This window comes from Tamandua tetradactyla, chromosome 8, assembly GCF_023851605.1.
Source record: "Tamandua tetradactyla isolate mTamTet1 chromosome 8, mTamTet1.pri, whole genome shotgun sequence".
NCBI classification, from domain to species: Eukaryota; Metazoa; Chordata; class Mammalia; order Pilosa; family Myrmecophagidae; genus Tamandua; species Tamandua tetradactyla.
This window is the reverse complement of record NC_135334.1, coordinates 55,559,120-55,582,981: the sequence shown is the minus strand read 5'-3', so window position 1 is coordinate 55,582,981 and position 23,862 is coordinate 55,559,120. Positions and strand designations below refer to the sequence as shown.

The 23,862-nt window shown below is 35.8% G+C and overlaps 1 protein-coding gene and 1 long non-coding RNA gene across 4 annotated transcripts in view; one reads left to right on the top strand and one right to left on the bottom strand.

The window, feature by feature from the left end:
* The window catches only part of GRM5 (glutamate metabotropic receptor 5), a 543,390-nt gene that overhangs the window by 111,944 nt on the left and 407,584 nt on the right, over nucleotides 1–23,862 (bottom strand). The gene's annotated exons all lie outside the window — the stretch shown is intronic.
* Nucleotides 1–23,862, top strand: part of LOC143644390 (uncharacterized) — a 205,198-nt gene that overhangs the window by 109,441 nt on the left and 71,895 nt on the right. The window contains exons 5-6 of the long non-coding RNA XR_013156663.1: nucleotides 6,560–7,054; nucleotides 8,374–8,525. This is a non-coding gene — a long non-coding RNA (uncharacterized LOC143644390). The remainder of the gene's footprint in view (nucleotides 1–6,559; nucleotides 7,055–8,373; nucleotides 8,526–23,862) is intronic.

The window sequence follows — 23,862 nt, the reverse complement described above, 5'->3', positions numbered from 1 at the left end:
TGAGAGGCTCAGAGAATATCAAAAAGGACAAACACAAAGAAAAATACATCCCACCTTATATTGATCACACCATTGAATCCAAAGGACAAGGACGGATTTCTTAAAATTGCAAGAGAAAAGCAACATGTCACATATAAGGGAGTCCCAATTAGATTGAGTACCAATTTCTCATTGGAAACCATGGGGTAAGAAGGCAGTGTGTTAAAATATTTGAAGTACTGAAGGAGAACAGCTGCCAGTCAAGAATTCTGTATCTGATAAGACTTTGTTTCAGAAATGAGGGAGAGATTAAGATATTCTCAGAGAAGCCAAAGCTGAAGGAGTTCATCATAACTCTAGACCTGCTCTACAAAGTAATGCTAAAAGAAGTTATTGAGACTGAAAAGAAAGGACACTAGATGTTGGTTTAAGGCAGCATAAACAAATAAAGGTCTGTAGTAAAGGTGACCATTTGGGCAGTTGTAAATGCCAGTATTATTGTAGCGAACTGTTTGTTATGTAACTCTACTTCATACTTCCTACAGGTGTTAAAATTCAAATCCATAAAAAGTAATGATAGATCCATGTTTTGGGACATATACAAAGATTTAAGTAATAACAAGTACTAAAAAAGGTGGAGAAACAGAGAGATATAGGGAAAGTATATATGAATGCCAGTGAAATTAAATTGGTTTCAAGCTAAAAATGACTGCTACATATTTAGGATGCCAAATTTAAACACCATAGTAACCATAAGGAAAACAGATGAAAAATATATCTAGTTAGAAATGGGGAGGCACTCAATATGGTACAACACAAGAAATCAAACAAATATAAAAGTAGGCATTCATTGAAGTGAGGGACAAAAACAGTATAAGATGTGTCTCTACCCATTCAAGGTTGGGTCCCTTGCCCTTCAAGAGGGAACCATTCTGGAAAAAGCTTTAGAGCCCATGCAGCCAAGCACCTTTGGAGATGAAGAAGGCATATGTCCCCTGGGGAGCTTCATGAAACAAGAAGCCTGGAGAGAAAGCTAGTAGACTTCTCTGTGTACCCTTCCAGTGGAGAGAGAAACCCGAACTTCATTGGCGTTTCTTGAATGAAGGTATCCTCTTGTTGGTGCATTAATCTAGACATTTTCATAGCCTTGCCTTAATTTGGACATTTTCATGGCCTTAGAACTGTAAACTTGCAACTTAATAAACTTTCCTTTTTAAAAGCTGTTCTATTTCTGGTATATCATATTTTGACAGCTTGCAAACTAGACACAAAACAAATCTCAATACATTCAAAAATATTGAAATCATAAAAAGTAAATTATATAACCACAACAGAATGAATCTTGAAATAAATAACAAAGGGAGAAACTGGAAATTCACAAAATTTATGTGGAAAATAAACAACATACTCTTAAAGGACCAATGGATTAAAGAGGAAATCACAAGTGAAATTAGGAAATATCTGGAGGCAAATGAAAATGAAACTACAACATGCCAAAACTTATGAGATGCAGCAAAGGCAGTGCTGAGAGAGAAATTTATAGCTCTAAACACTTATATTAAAAAAGAAGAAAGACTTCAGATCTGAGATCAAATCTGAAAACAGGAAGAACTAGAAAAAAGAAGAGCGAACTAAGTCCAAAGTGAGCAGCAGGAAGAAAATGTCAATGATCAGAATGGAGATAAATGAAATAGAATACAAAAGAATAGAGAAAATCAACCAAACCAAAAGTTCATTCTTTGAAAGAACAATAAATCTACAAATCTTTAGCTAGACTGACAAAGAAAAGAAAAGAATATAAATAATGAAGATCAGAAAAGGAAAGGGGGCATTATAAGAATATAAAATGAACAACTGTATGCCAATAAATCAGATAACCTAGATGATATGGACAAATTCTTAACAACAAACTATCTACATTGGCTCAAGGAGAAACAGAAGATCTCAGCAATCCAATTACTAGTAAAGAGATTAAATCAGTAGTCAAAAGACTTCCTAAAAAAGAATATACCAGGACCAGATGACTTCACAAGAGAATTCTACTAAACATTTCAAGCAGGCTTAACTCCAATTCTGCTCAAACTCTTCCAAAAAAATTGAAGAGAAAGGAATACTCCCTAATTCATTCTATGAGGATAACATTACCCTCATACCAAAGCCAGATAAAAATAAGCATAAGAAAAGAAAACTAGAGACCAATTTTTCTTATGAATGTAGATGCAAAATTCCCCAATAAAATACTATCAAACCAAATTCAACAGCATATTGAAAAACTATCTGCCATTATCAAGTGGGATATATCCCTTGCATCCAAGGTTGGTTCATCATAAGAAAATTAATGTAATATAGCACATTAACAGAATGAAGGGAAAAAATTAACATGGAAAAAAAAACACATGATTACTTTGATGCAGAAAAGGCATTTGACAAAATACAAGACCTTTCTTGATAAAAAAACACCTAGAAACCTAGGAATAGAAGGAAACTTCCTCAACATGATAAACGACACAAATGAAAAACCCACAATTAACATCTTATTTAATGGTTGTGCTGGTTTGAAAGAATCATGTACCCTAGAAAAGTTTTGTTTTAATCTCAATTCAATCTTGTATAGCAACCAATTTCTTTTAATCCTGATTCAATACTGCAGGTTGGAAACTTTTGATTAAATTATCTCTATGGAGATGTGACATACCCAATTTGGGGTGTGACCTTTGATTAGATGGAGATGTGATTCCACCCATGCCAGGTGGGGCTTGATTAGTTTACTGGAATCCTTTAAAAGTGGAAACATTTTGTAAAGAGTCAGAAATGACAGAAGTAACAGAAACAAAGGGCCCAACCCAGAGAGAGAGCTGACACAGATGCTTGGAGTCCAGCAGACATTGCCATGAGATATTAAGCTAGCCAGAATCTGGAGAGATCTAAGGGAAGTCAAAAGAAATGAGAGTCATACCTGAAGAAGTGAAGTGAGAAACCACACAGGGACATAGGCTGAAAGCAATGGAGCCCAGGAACAAGGGACCAGCAGTTGCCAGACACGTGACTACCCAGCTGACAGAGGTGTTCCTGACTCATCAGCCTTTCTTGAATTAAGGTATCTTTCCTTGGATGCCTTAGTTTAGACAATTTTATACTCCTAGTAAACTTGTAACTTATTGAATACCCCTTTTTAAAAAGCCATCCCAGTTCTGATAAATCACATTCTGGCAGCTTATAAACTAACAAAATGGTGAAAAAGACTGAAAGATTTCCCTCTAAGATCAGTAAGAAGATAAGCATGCTCCCTGTGCCCATTGTTATTCAACATTGTATTGGAAGCTCTTTTTAGAGCAATTAGACAAGAAAATGAAATAAAAGATATCCAAGTTGAAATGAAATAAAAGATATCCAGGTTGAAAAGGAAGAAGTAAAACTTCTCTATTTGCCAAGTATATAACTCTATATACAAGAAATCCTGAAAAATTCACAAAAATAGCTCTTAGAGCTAATAAATAAATTCAGCAAAATGGCAGGATACAAGATCAACACCCCCAAATCAGCAATGCTTCTACATACAATGAACACTCGGAAGAATAATCAAGAAAAAGAATTCCATTCACAATAGCAACTAAAATAATCAAATATCTAGAAGTAAATTTAACCAAGGATGTAAAGGCCTTGTACACAGAAAACTAAAAAAAATTGCTAAAAAGTTAAAGATGACCTAAACAGGGTGGTGCAATGATGGCTCAGTGGCAGAATTCTTGCCTGCCATGCTCGAAACCCATGTTTGATTCCCAGAGCCTGCCATTGCAAAAAGAAAAAAAATAAAAATAAATTCAAAGATAAACTAAATAAGTACATTCTATGTTCACGAATTGGAAGTCTAAGTATAGTTAAGATGTTAATACTACCCAAAGCAATTTATAGGTTCAATGCAATTCCTATAAAAATTCCCACCACCTTTCTTTGAAGAAATTGAAAAGGCAATCATCAAATTTATATGGAAGGGTAAGTGGTCCAGAATAGCTACAGTTACTCTGAAAATGATGAATGAAGTTGGAAGACTCACAAATCATGACCTTAAAACCTATTACAACACTGCAGTTATCAAAACAGCATGGTACTTGCACAAGCCAAAAATATATAAACTGATGGAATAGAATTGAGAGCTCAGAAATTACCCTCACATTTATGGGCAACTGATTTTTGACAAGGTTGCTAAGAACACTCTATTGGGAAAGAACAGTCCTTTCAAAAAATGATGCTGGAAAAATTAGATCTCCATTAGCAAAAAAGGAATGAGGACTTGAACCTCATACCACATACCACATACTAAGAAAACTCAGAATGTATCAAAGACCTAAATACATTAGAGCTAGAATTACCAAGCTCCTGTAAGAAAATGTGGGGCCATATTTTTAGGACCTTGTGTTAGACAATAGTTTCTTAGGCTTTACACCGAAAGAATAAGCACAAAAGAAAAATAGATAAATAGGACTTCTCCAAATTTAAAAACTTTTGAGCCTCAAAGAATTTTATCATAAAAGTAAAATGACAGCCTGCACAATGGGAATAAATATTTGCCAACCACATATCTATAAAAGTTTAATATCCTGAATATATAAGGAAATCCTTCAAAGTAACCAAAAAAGACAACCTAATTTAAAAGGGGCAAAAGATTTGAATGGACGTCTCTTAAAAGAAAATATACAGATAGCCAGACAGCACATGAAAAGATGCTCAACAACATTAGTCATCAAGAAAATGCAAATCAAAACCACAAAGAGAAGCCATTTCATACCCATTAGAATGGCTACTAAAAATGGGAAATCAGTGTTGGAGAGGATCTGGAAAATAGGAACACTCATTCATTGTTGGCAGCTATGTAAAATGTGTAGCTGCTGTGGAAGACAGTCTGGCAGTTCCTCAGAAAGCTAAGAATAGTACTACTATACGACCTGGCAATCCCACTGCTAGTTATATATCCAGAAGAACTGAAAGTAGAGATTTGAACAGACATTTGCACACTGATGTTCACAGCAGTATTATTCACAATTGCCATAAGATGAAAGCAACCCAAGTGTCTATCAATCAGTGAATGGATAAACAAAATGTGGTATAAACATGCAATTATTCAGCCATGAAAAGAAATGAAGCCCTGATGCATGTGACAACGTGGATAAACCTTGAGGACATCACACTGATTGAAACAAGCCAGATACGAAAGGATAAATATTATATGATCTCACTGATTTGCAACAATTTTAATAAGCAAACTCATAGATTCAGAATCTAGAATACAGATTACCAGCAGACAGAGTGAGGATGGGGAAAGAGAAGTTAAGGCTTAAAATACACAGGGTTCCTATTTGGAATGACGGAAATATTTTGATAATGGAGGTGGTGATTGTAGCACAACATTGTGGATGCAGTTAATAGCACTGAAATATATATCTGAATGTGATTTAAAAAGGAAATGTTAGATGGTATATATGGTAACAAAATAAAATTTTTTAAAAACTGTGGTACTTCACCACATAAACAGTGAACCCTAAGTTAAACCATGGACTTTAATTAATAATACAATTATAAAAATGTGCTATTATCAATTGCAAAAATGTCCCACACCAATGCAAGGTGCTGTTTTTAGGGTGGTGTATGGGAATCCAGTATTTCATGCATGGTTGTTCCCACAACTTCTCTCATAAAAAAGAATTAAAAATCACAAAGTGATACAATCATATACTCACAGAATGTCTTTACTATTTACTGGAAATAATGTCAGGTCAGAATGACCCAACCCACAGATTCTTCAGATTTTTTTTTTTTTTAAGATCTTCTCTGTCCTGGGGGAAGTAATGCAACCTGGCTTCATACCTATAAATTATTTGATAATATGTATAAAATTCATGGTTTTCTCTTGCTTTTTCATTTATTTATTGTCTCATGATCCTCAGATATTATTATTGTTGTTGTTATTTTACAGATGAGCAAATTAATACCTTAAGGAGGTGTCTGGTTTGCCCAGACAAAGGTATATAGGTGACAGATGAGACAGCTATGATTTAAATCCAAATCTCTAGAATCACGCGTTTTTTTATTATATTGTACTGGCCTTGTCCTTCTAGGTTCTCCATCCCTGGCTGCCAGGCAATGAGAATGTAATCTGGACTCAGCAAATTAGAACTTCCCTCCCAGAAATCTAAAGAATGTGAAATAAAACAAAGAGATAGCTAGTGTTTATTTGCAATGAAATGAGTGGTAAGATCCAATGACAGTTAAGCCCTTGCCAAACCGCTCAAAAATGTATTGCTAAGCTTCCTGCTTCTTGTCCCAGGAAAGGTAGTCCAGCCTTCCAAACATGGCTCTCTAGATCAAATCGTATTGGTTTATATTATATATATATTTTTCCTTAAGAGAACAAAGCTAAGATTGTTTTCCACCATGGTAAGCAAACCCTTATCTGAACATGAATCAAGTGATGGTTTTGAAAAGCACTCTGTTATCAGCTGTGCAACTGCTTATTAAATATTTTGGTTCTAATTAGAATATTAACTTTTTATAATAATTAGTGACTCTATCCAATGTTTCATAGGTTTGCATGGGTACCTGAACTCCTAGAGAGGCAAATTGCTGAGTTTTATATCAAAGTAGAACCAGGGGCCAAAATATTTCCTAAGCTGAATTATTTGACAAGGAGAATGCAAACATCAAATTCAGTTCACCATTCCTGATTTCCTTCATTTGGAATAGCAGATGCCTTGTCACCCTGAAAGCTGGTTTCATGAGGTCGAGCATCTTTCAATTACCAAAGACTTTTGAACAGCTTGCTCAGTTTAGAATAAGAGAATCACCAGAAGAATTTTCTTCCCTGTCCTGTCTGCACAATGAGACTTAAATAACTATTGACTGAGAGCATAAAAGAAAACTCTGGTCCTACCTCAACTACTCCAAAGAAATTGAGAACCACGAGAGAAGAAAGAATGACCACAGTGAAACTGGAATAAGAAATTGTATATTTCAGGCATCAAAAGAGCTCCTACTATAGAAAACCTGCCACATCATCTGAAATAATCAATTCCGGCATCAGGTTTGTTTTTTAAGGCTTTCCATATGATATCTAGTAACAGTTATTCAGGACATTTTAAGACATCCTCTTTTGAAAGTGCTTACCTGCATGTCACACTTCTCAGCTTTCCTTTGGAGATTTGTTTTAGGAACATAGGTGAGGTTTTGATGATACTAAGAGATTATTATTCCTAGAGACTCTTGCAATACAGAATCCTACCTAAACCCATAGCCAATCATCCTCAGGAAATTCACCAACAAGATGCAGTCTTAGCAGATAATGATTACATCCCAAATAAATGCTTTTATTATTTGCACTGGTAGCCTGGACTACATTCACAATCTAAGGTACCTCTTCACTTTAGCACATACTCAGATCTTACACTAGTTTTTTTCTTTTTATTACAGAAATGAAACTTGGTTTAATTTCAAGAGTTTAACATAAGGTGCAGAATGCAGACCACTTTATATTTATAAACAAAATGTATCATAAATGCAAAATTATGAAGAAAATACAGGGATAGATTATGCACTATCTTGGTAAATATCTTATATAAACTTTATATAAAAAATGACCTGAAAGTCAACTTTCAGGTCTGTGTAATCTGAGTATTCTGTATCAGTTTTACTTATGGAAATAATCTCTAGAGTGAAATTATCATTCACTTCATGCTTCCCACATAGGAAGTAGTAGGTGAATATCTGTAGAAATATAATTTAATGTCTATTCCTACACTCAGATGTACTCTTGAAGATGCCCAGTCCCCATGCAGAAATTTCTCTTCATGAGCAGTCACACCACAGAGAGGAGGCTAAGAGCTTCCTGTATCCATAACTGGACACTTTTGTCTAAAGAACCTGAAGTCTGCTGCCCTAAGAAGGACAGAGTAAAGAGCTGAACAATGTCACTGATTCAGAGTCAAGCTTCCTAAAGTACAGGAAAGTCAGTGTATTACCTTGGCCTCACTGAGAGAAGAGGAAACAAGATGGCTTAGCTCCCTCTCAGATGGCAGTGCACACTACTTCAGCGCATTTCTATACTGAGAAAGCATGAAGAGAAAGAGAAAAGGTCAACTTCAAGTCCCTGACTTTTTAAATACACAGTGAATCTTCATGCTTTCTAGATTAACTAGATTTTGTCCTAGTTCATTAGAGGGAGTATTGTGTAGATCCCTTTTTTTAGAGGCCACAGATAGATACTTATTAAAATAATTATTAAGCACTGTCATTGTGCCAGCACTACATTATAGAATCATAGGCATGAAATAATGGTCATGCAGTTAATTCTTAAGCTGCCATAATTTAGAGGGAATGTTTAATTGGTACTATTATTTTTTAAAGGCTGTCCCAGAAGAGATCATGTTCACAGGCTGAAAAAGAAGGCTGGAATGACCTTCTTCAGCATCACAGTCCAGGCAAAACACAGAACCAGCATGGGGAACTCAGAGGCACCAGGCAGAGAGCACCAAGAAATGGCTACCCCAATGCAGCAGGTATGAAGTGGCTGGCTTGTTTGTTAATTCCGTAACTTCATACCATGCTTTCACAGACATATTTCTTTGACCAACACTTTAAACAAATCTGTAAGTTGAGAACAGCATGTACAGGTTATAGACCAAGATGTAGAGATATGTAATGGTTTGCCAAAGTTATAAACTAAGAAAATGGCAGAGAAGTAATATTGCTAAACACCATCTTTTTATCTGCCAAGGGTTACTTGGCTAGTCTAGAAAGGTCGTTCTAGAACCACTCTTGAATGTTGCTTTTATGTTTTGCTAGGATTTCATAGATACAACACACACAGAGTCAAACAGAATATAAGAAAACTTAAACTTGAAAATTTCATGGCAGCAACAGTTTTCACATAGCTAAAAATAAAGAAACTACTTATGTTTCTCTCTATTGTGGAGGTTTATGATTTCCATTTGTCTGAGATGCATTTCTTCATAAGGGATACAAATTAATGCAATTTTGCCTGAATTCTCTTTTTTTTTAAAACTCTGTGTTCATTTTTAAACAGTTTTATTTACACATCATACAGTCCAACCTAAGTAAAATATCAACCTATAGTATAATCACATCATGCCCTCCCCATCACAATCTATATGAGGACATTTTCATTTCTTCCACAAAGAATCCCATTCCCCTCGCCCATATGCCTGCTAATTGACATTTAGCTTTGGCATATTGCCTTTATTATATTCACTGGAAGCATATTACAATGTTACTGTTAATTAGAGATGCTGGTATTCATTGAATCTTTTCTTCCTGTATACCATCCCATTTTAGACACCTTGCAATATTGACATTCATTTGTTCACCCTCAGGCTAAAACATTATTATATTTGTATGTTTAATCACCATCATTGTTCACTATAGGCATCACTAAGTTTTATAGTCACTGTCTTTATCTTCTTTCTTTCCTTCTGGTGTCATACCTCCCCTCAGCCTTCCCTGAACCATTCTCATACTCATCTTTGTTTAGAGTACTTGCAATATTGCGCTACCATGAGATAATATTGTGCTATCCATTTCTGTATCTTTACAATCAATCCTGTTGAACATTCTATATTCCTTCAGCATCAATTGCCCAATCTCTCTCCTCTTTCTATCTCCTTATAACTTATATTCTTAACTTTAACTCTCAAAGTTTACTCATTAATATTAGCTCACATTAGCGAGACCAGATAGTATCAGTCTTTTGTTACTGGCTAATTTCCTCAGTGTAATGCCCTCAAGGCTCATCAACATTGTTACATGCTTCATGACTTTTTCTGTCCAGCTGTGTAATATTCCACCATATGTTTATACCATAGTTTGTTTATCCATTCATCCATTGATGGACCTTTGGGCTGGTTCCATTTCTCTTGACAGTCATCAATAATGCAACTATAAACACCAATGTGAAAATGTGGGAAATTTGCATTTCAGTTCCTCTGAATATGTACCTAGTAATGGGATAGTTGGATCATATGGCAATTCTACACTTAGCACCCTGAGGAACTGCCAAACTGCCTTCCAGAGGATTTGCCCCATTTGACATTCCCACCAACAGTGAATGAGTGTGCCTCTTTCTCCAGGTCCTCTCCAGCACTTGTCGTTTTCTGTTTATCAGATAATGGCCATTCTAGTAGGTGTGAAATGATATCTCATTATGGTTTTGATTTGCATTTTCCTAAGAGCCAGCAACACTGAGCGTCTTTTCATGTTTTTGAGCAATCTGTATTTCTTCTTCAGAAAAGTATCTGTCCATGTCTTTTGCCTATTTTTTAATTGGGTTGTTTGTCTTTTTGTTACTGAGTTGTAAGTTCTCTTTATTAAACCCTTATCAGATATGTGGTTTCCAAATATTGTCTTCAGTTATGCAGCCTGCCTTTTTACTTTCCATAAAGTTCTTTGGTGCACAAAAGTGTTCAATTTTGAAGAGGCCTTATTTATCTCGTTCTTCTTTCATTACCCACACTTTAAGTGTAAGGTTGAGAAAACGATCGCCTATCATAAGTTACTTAAGATATTTTCCCACATTTTCTTCTAAATATTTTATGGTATTAGCTCTAATGTCTAGGCTTTCAATCCATTAATTTTTGTATAAAGTGTGAGCTAGGGGCCCTCTTTCATTCTTTTCCATATGGATACCCAACTCTCCAAGCACCATTTGTTGAAGAGGCTACTGGGTCCCAGTTGAGTAGACTTGATTGCCATATCAAAGATCAGTTGGCCATAGATGTGAAGGTCCATCTCTGAACACTTAATTAAATTCCACTGGTCAGTACACATAACTTTATGCCAGTGCCATGCTGTTTTGACCACTGTAGCTTTGTAATATGCTTTACAGTCAGGTATGAGAGACCTCACACTCCACTTTTCTTTCTCAAGATATTTTTAGCTATTCTGGGCACCCCACTCTTCCAAATAAATTAGATTATTTGTTTTTCTATTTTTGTGAAGTAAGTTGCAATTTTAATTCATATTGCATTGAATCTGGACAGAATCAGTGCAACTGAGTTGAGCAGAATCGACATCTTAACTATATTTAGTCTTCCAATCCATGACTATGGTATGTCCTTACATTTATTTGGATCTCCCCTGATTTCTTTTAGCAAAGTTTTGTAGTTTTCTGTGTATATGTCTTCTACATTCTTGGTTAAATTTATTCCTAAATATTTGATTCTTTTGGTTGCTATTGTAAATGGAAGTTTTTTCTTGATTTCCTCCTCAGATTGCTCATTGATGTGGTATAGAAACAACTGATTTTTGCATGTTGATCTTGTATGTTCTAGTTTGCTAGCTGCCAGAAAGTAATATACCAGAAACAGAATGGCTTTTAAGAGGGGAATTTAATAAGTTGCTAGTTTACAGTTCTAAGGCTAAGAAAATGTCCCAATTAAAAGAAGTCTACAGAAATTTCCAATCTAAGGCAGTCAGGGAAAGATACCTCGGTTCAAGAAGGCTGATGAAGTTCAGGATCTCTCTCTCAAGTGAGAAGGCACATGGTGAACACAGTCACAGTTTCTTTCTCAGCTAGAAGGACACATGGCATCATCTGCTAGCTTTCTCTCCTGGCTTCCTGTTTCATGAAGCTCCCCAGAAGACATTTTCCTTCTTCATCTCCAAAGGTAACTGGCTTGTGGGCTCTCTGCTTCTCGTGGCTGTGTCATTCTTCTCTGCTCTCTCTGAATCTCTCTCATTCTCCAAAATGTTTCCTCTTTTATAGGACTCCAGAAACTAATCAAGACCCACCCAAATGCTTGGAGACACCCCTCCACCTAATCCAGCTTAACAACCACTCTTGATTAAATCACATTGGGATCACATCAAGATATGATTCCCTAAATCACACCTACAGGGAGATGATCTAATTACAGATTCAAACATACAGTATTGAATAGGGATTATTCTGTCACTACAAAATGGGATTTTGATTAAAATGGTTTTTCTAGGGTACATACATCCTTTCAAACTAGCACATTGTATCTTTCTCCTTTGCTGCACTCATTTATTAGCTCTTCTAGCTTTACTGCAGATTTTTTAGGACTTTCTATATATATAGGATCATGTCATCTACAAACAGTGGAAATTTTGCTTCTTCCTTTCTAATCTGAATGCTTTTTATTTCTTTTTCTTGCCTAATTGCTCTAGCTAGAACTTTCAGCACAATGTTGAATAACAATGCTGACAATGGGCATCTTGTCTTGTTCCTGACCTTATTTATTTGCTTCCTCTCTCTGTTTCTTTGCCAGCCTAAGGCTTCATCTATTTTATTCATTTTCTCAAAGAACCAACTTACAGTTTTATTGATTTCATTTATTTTTGCTCTAATCTTTGTCATTTCTTTCTTTCTGTTTGTTGTATGATTAATTTGCTGTTTTTTCTCTAATTTCTAAATGCCTGTTAAGTCTAATTCATTGATTGTATCACTCATGATCTCTGTTTCCTTATTTATCCTCTGTCTAGATGTTCTGTCCATTGATGAGAGTGGTGTATTGAAGTCTCCAACTACTATTTTAGAAGCATCTATGTCTTCCTTCAGTATTGTCAGTTTTTTTCTCATGTGTTTTGGGGTACTCTGGCTCACTGCATAGATATTTATGATTATTATGTCTTCTGATAAGTTTTCTCTTTATTAATTCATAGTGTCCTTCTTTGTGTCTTTTAATTGTTTTACATTTGAAGTCTAATTTGTCTGATATTAGTATAGATACCCCTTCTCTTTCCTGTTGTCATTTGCATGGAATATCTTTTCCAACCTTCCACTTTCAACCTAATTTTGTACTTGGATTTTCAATGATTCACTTGTAGATAGCATATAGATGGATCTTTTTTTTTTTTTCCACTTTGCTAATCTATGTCTTTTGATTGGAAGTTTCATCCATTAGCATTTAATGTTATTACTCTAAGGACAATACTTTCTTCAACCATTTTTTTCTTTTAGTTTTATCTGCCATATCTTTTTTTTTCTGTTTTTAACCCTGTTATTAACTTTTATGCTGGTCTTCATTTTTACACTCTTCTCCAAGCCTCTATCTCCTGTCTTTTCTATCTGCTTTTAGTGCTCCATTTAGTATTTCTTGCACAGTAGGTCTCTTATTTGTAAACTCTCTCAGTATCTATTTATCTGTAAATATTTTAAACTCTTATTCATTTTTAACGGGCAGTTTTGCCAGAAATAGAATTCTTGGTTGGCAGTTTTTCTCTGTCAGTATCTTAAATAAATCATATCCCTGCCTTCTTGTCTCCATGGTTTCTGTTGAGAGATCCACACTAAGCTTATAGAGCATCCTTTGTATGTGATGGATTGCTTTTCTCTTGCTTTCATAATTCTTTCTTTGTCTTTGACGTTTGACAATCTGATTATTAAGTGTCTTGGCATAGGTCTATTTGGATCTATTCTGTTTAGGGTTCGCTACACTTCCTGGACCTGTAGTTTTATGTCGTTCATAAGAATTGGGAAATTTTCATTGATTATTTCCTCCATTATTCTTTCTTCCCCTTTCCTTTCTCTTCTCCTTCTAGGACACCATAACATGTACATTCATGTGTATCATGTCATTCAGTTCCCTGAGACCATACTCAAAATTTTCCATTTTTCCCTGTTTGTTCTTTTGTGTGTAGAATTTCAGATGCTCTGTTTTTTGTTCACTAATCCTTTGTTCTGCCTCTTCAAATCTGCTGTTATATGTCCCCATTTTGTTTTTCATCTCCTCTGTTGTGCCTTTCATTCCCATAAGTTCTGCCAGTTGTTTTTTTAAGCCTTCAAGTTCTTCTGTATTGACTCCCTGTGTCATCCTTATATTCTTCATGTCTTTTTTTCATATATTTCCTTCAACTCATTGAATTGATTTAGAAGATCTGTTTTAACATCATTAGCTAATAGTTTCAATTCCTGCATCTCAGTTGAGGTGTTAGTTTGTTCCTTTGGTTGGGCTGTAGCTTTATTCTTCCAGGTATGAATCATGACATTTTTGTTGGTGTTGAAGCATCTGGTTTTCTTGCTTAGTTTATTCTACAGGTTGTTTTATCTCTTTTGCCTAGGGTTTTCCTGTTGGTTGGATGTGTTCTCTATATGTTTATCTCTCTCGCTGGCCAGTTGTTGGATTTGTTCTGCTCCCAAATCTCCCCCTAAAACCAGGCACCTACAATAGCCTGCTTCAGGGTATGAGAGTAGGCACTGGGCACCACAATAATGTTTCTATTTGTGGGTAGAATAAGTCTGTTGTTTCCAGTGGTGCTCTGTTTTTCATTGTCCTGAAAGATCTGGGTTTGCTCTAGAGCACTGCTTTGACATTTGGGTCATCCATGTATCTCAGTCCTAACAGGGGTAGTTTCCCATGCAGAGGTCTAGACCCACTCCAGTTGACCTGAAATAATTTTCTGGGTAGTGTCTGAAAAAGCCCTTCAATAATCTTGTACTTTCTTTTCTGCCCAGCAGATAGTGCTGTTCGATAACAATCATTTTCAGAGCTGTGAGCCTTCCAAGCTCAGGCTGAGCCTCACTCAGTCAAGTTGAATGCAGGGTTCCTATTCTATTTGCTGGCCAAAATCTGGCTTGGTATGGGGCTGTGTCCCCTTTATTTGTTGTGGAGTACAATCCCAGCTGTTCCAGTCTTCCGCCATCTCCCAGGCAGGGATCAGGTCTCTTACTGCTGTTTCTCACAGGGGTGGGGGGAGTACTTTCAGATCCAGGTGGTTGGAAACACAGCTTTGTCCGCACTTTCTCAGACTCTCTGTCTCTTACTGACCTGGGCCTTGAAGTGCTCTTCCTTGTCCCCTAGGTCTCCAAAAGGTGAAATTCTGTCCCATTGCTGCAAGAGAATATGTATTCTAGGTCCTCTTTGTGAGGGGTCCATGATGCTGTTTTCCTGCCCATCCCATGCTGTGAGGCTGAGTGAGGGGGAGGAGAGAGCATCAGCTGATCTGAGATGGAAATTTGAACAATTAAGAATTGTTATGTTTTGAAGCTGAATCTCCAAGGAGAGAGTTTTGATAAATGTTTACGTTGCCATGTTGATTACCACACCCTCTGAATTCTTTCTGATAACTACATTCGTTAATTTATTCACAAATGTTGAAAATCTTAGCTCTATGAAATTGTTAGAGAAAAATATAGTGCAGAAGAAACAATGACAGTGTCATTTTTTTTATTTTACTAAATGTCAGAGACAATGTTAAGTACTTATAAGTACTATTTGAATGTTCTTCTCATAAGATTTCTATCAGGTAGGCATTTAATATCATCCCTAAATTATATTTGAAAAAAGTAAGGATAGAGAATTTAAGCAATTTGTCGTTGTCAAATTGGAGAGCTATTAGTTAGCAGAACCAGGATATAAATCTCACCTGTCAAACTCCCATACTTGTCTATAACCACTCTACTGTAATATCTCTTATGTTTCTAACTTTTTATTTCTGTGATCCACCACTCATGAATCAATTTAATCACATTTGTCACATTTATTAATACATAACCTTGTCTCATATCTCTTTGTGGAATATTTCTAGGTCAAAAAGATCCTGTTCTTGCTGCAGTTACTGTCTGGATTAGGACAATTCTCATTAGTCTTTAGTCTTTGAGTTCTTCATACTTCCACCTAGGCTCCTAGGCTTCTCCTTACTTAAATTGGCACTAGGGATTGTTCATTGTCATTTCATGACATCAAAGTGCCAACCTCACGTCTCCCAATTATTTGTACACAATTCCACCTGTACAACTTCAAATTTGAAATATTTTTTAACAAAAGCCATTTTATCTATCCTAATTTAGCCTTCTTTTAATATCCCTACTTCTCTATTAACAAAACTTTCTCAATCACCCCAAGTTGAAACCTTTGTTACCTTTTACTCTTCACTTTTCTTCAACCTCTCATTTTCTCTCAATGACATTTCAGCCATTGTGGTCATTTAAAATTTTCCCCTTCATTTCCACTCTTTTAGTTCAGGCTCTTATGATTACAATCCAATTATACTAATGTATTAACTGGGCACATTTCTATTAATCTCTCTACTGTCAGATTAAATTTTTAAAATATTGTCTTTGAATATATAATATTCTTCCTCAACTATGTTTTTCAACAATTCGTGAGTGTCTAGAGGAAAATTCCCAAAACCATGACCTTGCCTTCAAGATCCTTAAAAATCCATCCCTTCTTTCTTTTCTAGCATTATCTGTTACTACATATGATACTTACACTCTGTCTGAACAGGCTTTCTACACCATCATCTGAGCAGGCGCTATATTTCCTCACCTCCATTCTTCAGTTTTCCTAGTCTTCTAGCTTGGAGTCTTCTTACAACATTTCTTCTCACAGTCTAACCAAACCTATACACTAAACTCAAAAGCTAACTATACTAATCAGCTCTAATTTCCCTAGACACAAATGTTAAGTACCTTTTTTAATATCTAAAATTCTTAAGGCTCTCTTGTCACTCATTTTACACTTATCTTGTATTAAAGTTATCACCAGATAAATTGTAAGATATCTTAAGGAAGAGATCAACTAGCTAATCTTTGTATTCTCTCTTATAATTGGCTGAGTGCCTTACTTAATGGATGCTCAAGAAATGAAAATTTTAAAAAGTAGACATAATAGTAATTTAATAAATGCCTTGGACTTGTATCAATTCTTTATTTCCCCAAAAGAAATCATGTTCCATGTAGATCATGTTTAGAATCTGCTCTGATAGTCAAGAAGCCTAGAGCAGATGATTAAAGTATTTTGTAAACCATGACACAAATATCCTTGCATATATTGCAAAAACAAATTGAATTGAGAGGGTCAGTGGGAATCACCATGGTAACAGATGGACTCTCTAACTCTTCTATTCACTTTGGAGTATATTGACATTTAAACATCGTGACAAAAGCCTGGGAGTTGCTGCCCAAAAGCAGCAGTAAAAAGGTATATGAAATGAGGGTAATTAACAGTAACTGCTGTGGCAACCTTTAAATTCCCTGTAGTTTAAAACAATAAAAGTTTATTTTTTGCTCATATTATAGTCTGATGCATATTGCGAAGACTCCTGAGTGGTGTTATTCCAAGTGACTCAGGGACCCAAGTACCTTCATCATATGCCTTAGCCATCTCTGATTTCTTTGTTTTCAGTCACATAGAGGAAGGAGAGTGAGCCAGCATCTCCTGGGAAATTTTAGACACCAGGCTTGTAAGTGGCATAAATCATTTCTTCCCACATTCCATTGGTCAGTATTACTCAGCTACTGCAAAGTATGTTTGCCAGTGACACTTTCCTATGTGCTCAAGAAGAAGAAATGTATTTGGTGAGTATCTAGACTTTCTCTCCCACACCCAAACTCCAGTAACTAAGGAATTTGATACCTGGATCAGAGAATTATTTTTCTGGAAGGAGTAACTACTGAAATAGACCCTGACACTGGGTTTATTGGCAGTGGCAAACATTCTGTTTTAGTTTGTTAATGCTGCCAGAAATGCAAATGTTTTGACTTTTATAAAGGAACTTTATTAAGTTATGAGTTTACTGTTCTAAGGCCACAGAAATATCCAAACTAAGGCATCCAAAGAAAGATAACTTGACTCAAGAAAGGGCCAATGACGTTTAGAGTTTCTCTGTCAGCTGGGAAGGCACATGGTAACTTCTGCTAGCTTTCTATCCTGGTTTCTCATTTGAAAAGGTTTCCCTGGGGCATTTTCTTTCTGCATTTCCAAATGTCTCTGTCTGTGTCAGCTCTAAACTTTCCTAAATGGTTCCCTCTTAAAGACTCCATGAATTTGTGGAGACACATATCCATAGAAACCACCTAATCAGAAGGTCCCACCCACAATTGGTTGGGCCATATTTCCATGGAAATAACTGAATCAAAATGATCCCACCCTGCAATATTGAATCAGGATTAAAGAACATGGCTTTCCTGGAGTACACAACAGTTTCAAACTGGCACATATTCTTTTAACATAAGATTCCTTCAAATAAAGACTAAGCCTTCTTTAGTAGGATTTTATAGCAAGGTCCTGCATAATAGTTTCCAACAACAGGATATTGGTGTTTATTCTCAAACACAAATATTTCAACTACACATCAAAGATCTCTATAGACTATTTGCACTTTATCTCTTCCACCATATCTCCACTTCCTTTTAGTGCCTGCCCTCCTTCTTTCAGTCTAAACCCATTTATGTCTCTGAACATTCCAGACAAATTCTAAGATCCTTTTCAGTGGTAAGATTGCTTGTGATTTGGAATGCCTTCATTGTTGTCTATAAACAAATGGAAGTCTTCTTTATAATAGGCTCTTCTACTCCAGCTCTACTTTCCCAATTGTTCAGTCTGTTCTCTCCTTGGACCTTCTTCTCCAATTATCTAAACCAAATCCATGGCACTCCTTCTAATACTCCCACATTCCAGCAGCACTTGATACCCTGAGTGGGCAGGTGGCAGAGTGAGCAGAGCATGAGCTATAGAGGCAGACAAGCTGAGTTTAAGCACTTGCAATTCAACTTATTAAGTTATGGGGTACTGGAGAACCCAGTGAATCGCCAAGCTTTATTTTTCTGTTGAGCAATATAATTTTACTACTAATACCAATAAGATTATATGAGGATACAACTGTACTTAGGGGTACTTTACACAATACCTGACATATGAAAAAGCTCAATAAATGGTAATTGCCTCTGTTTTAAAAATATTTTTATTGTGAAATATAACATACATACAAAAGGTCAATAAATTTCAAATACATTTTGACAAATAGTTATAGAACAAATTTCAAAGCATGTTATGGGTTACAGTTCCACAGTTTGAGATATTTCCTTTTAGCTGATCTAAGACTTTTTAGTCTAGAGACTAAAAAGAAATATCAATATAATGATTCAGTAGTCGTACTCATTTGTTAAATCTTATCTTCTCTGTTACAATTTCTCCTTTTCCTTTGATCTTTAACACGATCTTTATGGATATTTGGGCAATGGTCATTCTAACTTCTTTGTGTTGATAGGACAGGTGACATTATGGAGTAGTGGGATGTAACTGACTGATTCTCTTGAAAAGACTGGTAACTCTGGGTGTTGGGGCTTATCTAAGAGCCTAGGAACTATATGGAGGTTTTAGATTCCTGAAAAATGAACTTAGTCAGTGAAACTTTTATAGAGTCTTTGATAAAACCCTGGATATTCTTTAGTATTTATAGGACTACTTTTGGTTAGGGCTTGGCATATGATGGCAATTAGCAATATCCAGCTGAATCTTGCATCAGAGTAAACCTCAGAACAGTCTCTTAACTCTATTTGAAATCTTTTAGACACTGATACTTTGCTTTGTTACATTTCTTTCCCCCTTTTTGGTTAGGAAGGCATTGTTGATTCCACAGCACTAGGGCTCGGCTTACCCCGGGAGTCAGGTCCCACTCTTGGGAGGGACCATGTTGCCAGGGAGACTTACACTCCTGGATGTCATGACCCACATAGCAGGGAAGGTAATTATTTTACTTGCAGAGTTGGACTTAGAGGTAGAGAGGCCACATCTGAACAACAAAAGGGGTTCTCTAGAAGTAGATCTTAGGTATAATTATAGGTGGGCTTAGCTTCTCTGTTAGCAGAAATAAGTTTCATAAGAGAAGCCTCATGAGTAAGGGCTTGGCCTATCAAATTGGGAATCCCTAATGTCTGAGAGAGCATCAGGGATTTCCCAGGTGGGAAGGTTGAATAGTTTCATATTTTTCTCTCCAGCTCCTCAAGGGATTTTGCCAATACTTTTAAATTATCTACCCAACATAATCTGGCATGTAGCCAAGTATTGTATTAGATTGTACAGAATTGAAAGACCTCATTCCCAATCCTAGGCTCCACGCATTTAGTTTGTTTAACTAAACTGGCTAGACACATTTGTTAGATTGTATGCTACAGAAAATTCAGGTATTGAACAAAATAAACCTCTTTTCCTTTGGTCCCATAGAGTAGGTAAAGTTCAAAAATACAGACATTATCATCTTTTACACTATATTCTGATTTACCTTAGTTTCAATAGATCAGCTTTATTCTTATCCCTAAATGAAGCCCTGTTCTCTTTTTCAGCTTCTTTAACAGTTGCTGTATGTAGGAAAGCTGACTTTCAGAGCAGCAATTTTAACCCTGAGTCTTTAGATGTCACACAGGTACCTAAAGGTTCAGGAAAATACTAGGTTATTCAGTATACCTACTTTAATTTTAATGATTAAAAATACTCCTGGATTCCACTGCTACTGTCTGGATCAGAACCATCATCCTTCTCTTGGATTACTGTTGTAGCCTGCTAATGATCATCCTTCTTTCTTTTATGCCCCTCCCCCCCCACCATCTATTCTCAACATGAAAGGCAAAGTTATCTTCAAGGCTAATCTAGTCAGTTCAAGAAGTCATTTTTCTTCACAGTGAATTTTGCATTCGCTGGGTTAATGCAAATGGCCCATCAGGCTCTACAAGAGCTCACGCCCTATTTCTACTTGACCATTATTTCCCAGTAGTTTCCCTCAACTTGCTCTGCTTTAGTCACACTAGTCTCCCAACTATTACCTGAAATACAATGTCTTACAGCCTTCTCATGTCTTTGTATTTGTAGTCTCCTACTCCTGAAACATCTCATTATGTCCATCTAGTTCCCTCATCACTTTCAGGGCTTCATACAGAAGTTACCTTCTCCATGAGGTTTTCCCTAACTACCCAATTTAAATTGCATCCTCTCCAACATTGTAAATCTGACTTCCCTGCTTTATTTCCCCCTCTAGCAGTTAATACCACCTAATATCTTTTATCTATTTTGTTTTAATCTATCTCTCCCAATTTGGAAAATAAGTTCCATGAAGGCAAGCATTTTTGTCTGTTTTATATACTAACTCATATAAACCTAAAAATAAATGAATAACACATAGTCGGAATTCAAAAAATATTTTGTGAAGTGACGCATAGTCTCCAGTTTTAATAATATATCTTTAAAGATGTATATCTTATCTAGAACGTAGTTTCCCTGAGACTATGCAGCAGATCATATGCTCCCCCCTGGATTCTACCCCAACTTGCCCAGTGTTGGGAGGGCTCTACAATATTTTGCTAATGAAAATTATCTTTTAATAATCAATCTATTTCACATCATTTTCTACATGACCGTATCTTTGACAACAGGCACTCTTGTCACCTCTGTGCTACCCCACAGCTTGGGAGACAGTAGCTTCTTTACTTAGTAGCCATCTGGCCTGGGCATCTGTCAGCACTCTGCAATTTTTAATGGTTGTAACACTGGCAATTACTGAAATGTCAAAACATCAGGCCAAGAATGAGGGTGGTGGCAACAACTATCCCACATAGTTGCCATGGTGATATGGGAAAACTACTTCTGAATTCTATGTGTTGGTTCAGGGAATGGCACCTGCTACAAAGCAGGTGTACCACACAAAAATGCTTGTATTTTATATGATTACCAGGGCCACACAGAGGCAGAGGAAACTCCTGTTTTGTTTTGTTTTTAAATGTATCATATCCTAATAAAATATTTCTAATGATCATTCTTAGCGTGGAAATTATTGAGAAATGTATTTACTAATACAACATGGTACATTACATTTGCATAATTATTAAATCCAAATATTTTATAAACCATGATCTATCGTGGTGACTTTTTGAGTGAAACATTCTTAAAATAATTGACGTGCAATAAACAGCACATGCTGAAAATCCACAATTTGATAAGTTTCTATATGTGTACACTCCCATGAAACTATCACAACAATCACGATAAGGAATATTTGCATCACTCCCCAAAGTTTTTGCATGAGTTTTTGTAACTCTTTCCCATTTGCATCCTCAGTCAACCACTGATGTGCTCTTTCACCATAAATTAGTTTGCATTAAATAAAGGTTCTTAAATATTTGAATCAATAGTGCTCTTGCTTTTCCTGGTTTCTCTCATGAAGCATAATTATTTTGAGATTCACCATGTTGTATTGATGGTTCCTTCATTTCTATTGCTGAGTGATATTTCATTCTATGGATATACTACAGTTTGGGTTTCCTTTCATCTGTTGATGGACATTTTGGTTGCTTTGACCTTTGGATTATCACAAATAAAGCCACTATGAACATTCTTACCGAATATCTAGGACTGGAATGACTACATTGTATGGGAGGTATTTGTTTAAATTTTTAAAACACTGCCATACTGTTTTTCAAAGTAGTTGGATCATTTTACATTCCCACCAGCAGTGCATGAATGTACTCATTCCTCCACATTCTTTCCAACCCTGACTATGATATGACCAAGATTTATAATTTCAGCTATTTTAATATGTGTATGGTGGCATCTTATTGTGGTTTAAGTTTTCATTTCCCTAATGAATGATGATGTTGAGCAACTTCTCATATATTTACTTGCAGTCTTTTTATCTTCTTTGAAGAAGAGCTTGTTTGAACATTTTAATTGCATTATTAGTGATTTTTGAGAATTTTTTATAAATCCTGAATACAGATGTAAGATTTTCAAATTCTCCCCATCTGTGGTTTGCATTTAATTTTCCTTATAAAATCTTCTGAAGGGCTGAGTTTTAAATTTTGATGAACAGTTTATCCATTTGTTTGTCTATGTATTATGCTTTTAGTGTGTCATATATAAGGAATCTTTCCTAATCCAAGGTCATATTCCTTTGCTCTGTGCACTTTTGTTTCCTTGGTCTCCCTGGATTCTCAATTCCAACTTCTTAACTCAGAGAAACACTTCACCTATTTTGCATCTTTCAGAAATAACTGTCCTTTATTACTCAGCATCTTCTCCATTTTTGAGTGACTTCTCATATGTTACCAGATTTAAACCGTACTAGAGTCCTGGGGGTTAAGTGTTATTTTAACAATCATCTCCATTTTACACACAAAGAAACTGAGGCTTAGAGACATCTCATAGTGTGTTGCAGGGTTGAGTCCTTTATCTAGCTTTTTTGGACTTAATTTCCTTTATATACCACCTTGTGTAGCTGATACAACAAACTAGATTGCTCTTTGATTTATTTTAAGTGTATTTAACACATTTTGAGATCCAATTTCAGTGAGTTATGAGTTTCCTTTGAAGTTTTTTCTGTTGACCTCTTGGAGTAGTTTCTGTGGTAGATATTCATCAAGGAAAATTACTTGCACTAAAGACTTACTTGGATGGATAATTATCCTCATCTTTAAATTCTGTGACTTCAGATGAGAAATGTGTCAGATTATTTTTCTCAAAACTTTCATGTTAGTGTCTTGGGCCTTGATCTAGCTCTGTGATGTATTTCTTGAATGCACATTCCAAGATTGAGAATTAATTTTTCTGGCAATGAAAAGTATCAACATGTACATAATTCAACAACTGTGCTAGGCCAATTACTGCACATCAAATTCTATTTACCTTAATTCTTTGGCTGACATAAAGACAGAAATGGGTTTCTGCTCAGAAGATTTTACTGCACTATATTAAGATAATATAATCAAATTTCTTCTTTAATATATGGTAATTAATATTGTCATAGAATCGCCATTCCTAAAGCAATGCTAATCAGTGATCTAGAAGAAGTTGAGCTCAGGGTAAAAAGAAAATGGGAAATACTGGGCTAAAGAAAGATATTTAAATTCCTTTACAAAAGAATTTATCCTTTTCAAATGTGTTAATGTACATCATAAGTCTCTAAAATATGGCAGAGGATATAGTAATCCCAAATATAAGTGATCTTGGTGTTCTTTTTTTCACACTGGACTAATGCTCTTTCCAAATGCAATTTGGGGAATGCTCATGTAGTACAGGTATGAGGAATCTCTAATCTGGGGATCAAATGTGGCACTTAGTTTATTTTATTTTAGCCTTACAAAACTCT